The following is a 2,557-nucleotide window of genomic DNA, read 5'->3' as shown; positions in this document are numbered from 1 at the left end:
CTCCTGAGTGGTGTATTGTGTTAAATCAGACAAACAAGAGCATTGAGAAGTGCAGCAACACATCATTTCAATATCATTGCAATTGGGAAGTCACTGGAAGCCTCTTGTTTGTATTAGCTGTTCCCTAACCATCAAGCTCATATTTAATCATCTACTTCAGTAGTTTGTGAGGAGCTGGTGAAAGTAACATTACATCAGTAGTGCTGTCAGAACTGTTCTCTCAAGGGTCTGTGAATTTCTCAAATCAAAGCCACTCAATTCACATTACATTATTTAGCATATGTTTCTGAATGCTTGTGGGAATTGTTAGATTAAGATGAACAGCCTTTTCTGAAATATGATGTAGCAAGTCAAAAACACTGCAGCTTAAATTGTGTCCCCATTGTTTGAAGTTTTATCTCTAGATTTATATATTTTCTACCGAAATGGGCAGCTACCAAGTCAACATTGCTATTCTTATTGGAGAATGGAGGGCAGTTCTCTCTTGGTAGTTGCAGATCACAGAAGACAACAACAGTGGTAATTGCACAATTAATAACACTGATACTGTAAGTGAATGTAAGGAGACTGATGAAATTATAACAAAACCATTTCTTTTCAAGATACATGCTAGGAGCTACAATAGCATTCATTTCCTCAAAGAAGAGACCAAACATTCTTTTCTGGTTTTAAAAAATTGGATGAATTTCCTTTTCAAAGATTCCACCAACAAATGGAAAAACATGACACAAGACTTTCTGCATTTACATGTAAAAAGAAATACCAAATTAAAGTATTTCCTTTATATGTATGGTATGTATTTTAATATTAAATCTGTAAGGTGAGTATATCTTTGAAAATTTGACACAATTTGATACTAATATTTACTGATAATTTTAGCATTTCAAGAGCAGGATTGACTTTCCAAATTATTTTAAGTACCTTTATTATACATTTTGTTTATTTGAAACCTCCAGTGTTACAGTAGGTATCAATGTTAGGTGCTATTTCAAGATTCAAGATTCACAGTTTCCTGTGAGTTGTTTTAGTGTTTCAGTTACAGGACACTATTGAAATTAAGGCTTCAGACTCAATTTACTCTATTGATAACCTAGCTAGAGGTTAGAGGCTTTGTTTCTCGCTATACAGAACAAGATCTTCAACATTCCACAATGGCCCAGAAAGAGAAAGACTTCTACTGCTATCGTGTCAATGTGCTATTGTCACCATCTAGTGTTAGAGAACAGCCAAAGGGCTTGCATTTGTAAAGCTCAGTTCCACCAAAATCAATTTCTCATGTTTAATACAGTGCCTTGCGAAAGTATTCGGCCCCCTTGAACTTTTCAACCTTTTGCCACATTTCAGGCTTCAAACATAAAGATATAAATTTTTTATTTTATGTGAAGAATCACCAACAAGTGGGACACAATTGTGAAGTGGAACGAAATCTATTGGATTTTTGAAACTTTTTTAACTAATAAAAAAATGAAAAGTGGGGCGTGCAAAATTATTCGGCCCCTTTACTTTCAGTGCAGCAAACTCACTCCAGAAGTTCAGCGAGGATCTCTGAATGATCCAATGTTGTCCTAAATGACTGATGGTGATAAATAGAATTCACCTGTGTGTAATCAAGTCTCTGTATAAATGCACCTGCTCTGTGATAGTCTCAAGGTTCTGTTGAAAGCGCAGAGAGCATCATGAAGACCAAGGAACACACCAGGCAGGTCCATAATACTGTTGTGGAGAAGTTTAAAGCCGGATTTGGATACAAAAAGATTTCCCAAGCTTCAAACATCCCAAGGAGCACTGTGCAAGCGATCATCTTGAAATGGAAGGAGTATCAGACCACTGCAAATCTACCAAGACCTGGCCGTTCCTCTAAACTTTCAGCTCAGACAAGGAGAAGACTGATCAGAGATGCAGCCAAGAGGCCCATGATCACTCTGGATGAACTGCAGAGAACTACAGCTGAGGTGGGAGAGTCTGTCCATAGGACAAAAATCAGTCTTACACTGCACAAATCTGGCCTTTATGGAAGAGTGGCAAGAAGAAAGCCATTTCTCAAAGATATCCATAAAAAGTCTCGTCTAAAGTTTGCCACAAGCCACCTGGGAGACACCCCAAACATGTGGAAGAAGGTGCTCTGGTCAGATGAAACCAAAATCGAACTTTTTGGCCACAATGCAAAACGATATGTTTGGCGTAAAAGCAACACAGCTCATCACCCTCAACACACCATCCCCACTGTCAAACATGGTGGTGGCAGCATCATGGTTTGGGCCTGCTTTTCTTCAGCAGGGACAGGGAAGATGGTTAAAATTGAGGGGAAGATGGATGCAGCCAAATACAGGACCATTCTGGATGAAAACCTGTTGGAGTCTGCAAAAGACCTGAGACTGGGACAGAGATTTATCTTCCAACAAGACAATGATCCCAAACATACAGCAAAATCTACAAAGGAATGGTTCACAAATAAACGTATCCAGGTGTTTGAATGGCCAAGTCAAAGTCCAGACCTGAATCCAATCGAGAATCTGTGGAAAGAGCTGAAAACTGCTGTTCACAAACGCTCTCCATC

This window comes from Atractosteus spatula, chromosome 7 (assembly GCF_055471065.1).
Source record: "Atractosteus spatula isolate fAtrSpa1 chromosome 7, fAtrSpa1.hap1, whole genome shotgun sequence".
NCBI classification, from domain to species: Eukaryota; Metazoa; Chordata; class Actinopteri; order Semionotiformes; family Lepisosteidae; genus Atractosteus; species Atractosteus spatula.
The sequence above is the reverse complement of the archived record's forward strand: the minus strand, read 5'-3'. Positions refer to the sequence as shown.